Source organism: Penaeus monodon, chromosome 21, assembly GCF_015228065.2.
Source record: "Penaeus monodon isolate SGIC_2016 chromosome 21, NSTDA_Pmon_1, whole genome shotgun sequence".
In the NCBI taxonomy this organism is placed as follows: Eukaryota; Metazoa; Arthropoda; class Malacostraca; order Decapoda; family Penaeidae; genus Penaeus; species Penaeus monodon.
Genome location: NC_051406.1, coordinates 22,856,095 through 22,856,612, shown reverse-complemented (window position 1 = coordinate 22,856,612; position 518 = coordinate 22,856,095). Strand labels below are relative to the sequence as shown.

The following is a 518-nucleotide window of genomic DNA, read 5'->3' as shown; positions in this document are numbered from 1 at the left end:
AAAATCATGGGAAAATCAAATTTGAGGAAATAAAAAAGCAAAAACCTATTAGAAAAAATAAAATAAAGAGAAAAATAAGGAACATATCTCTGCAAAACAATTACTTAATTTATCAATTACTTTATTCCCCTTACCGATAATGGTAAATGGAACAATGAATATGAATATCACAGTGATTTCTATTACCTCATTGTCAACTATACCTTACAAAGAGGCAATAAATATTCTGAACAAAAAGATCTTATTTTCATAAAATCACTTTGACAGTAATGGGTTTTCAACATTACTTCATAGACAGACAGAGCTCTTTATGTCATAAGTGAGCATGTTAACCAATTGGGAAGAAAGTTGATTCTACAATATATGATTTATTTTTTTCTTCTCTTTTTCCTCTCTTTATCTGGTCACTGGTTGTAACTGTGTTTTCTAAATAACAAAAAAATGTTGATTGAATAGTATATAATATTTAACTCATTGGTGCTGGGTACATACATTATCCACTTTAGATTTCTTTAACA

The 518-nt window shown here is 27.6% G+C and overlaps 1 protein-coding gene across 1 annotated transcript in view; it reads right to left on the bottom strand.

Moving 5' to 3' along the window:
• The window catches only part of LOC119586354, a 20,517-nt gene that overhangs the window by 19,037 nt on the left and 962 nt on the right, over nucleotides 1–518 (bottom strand).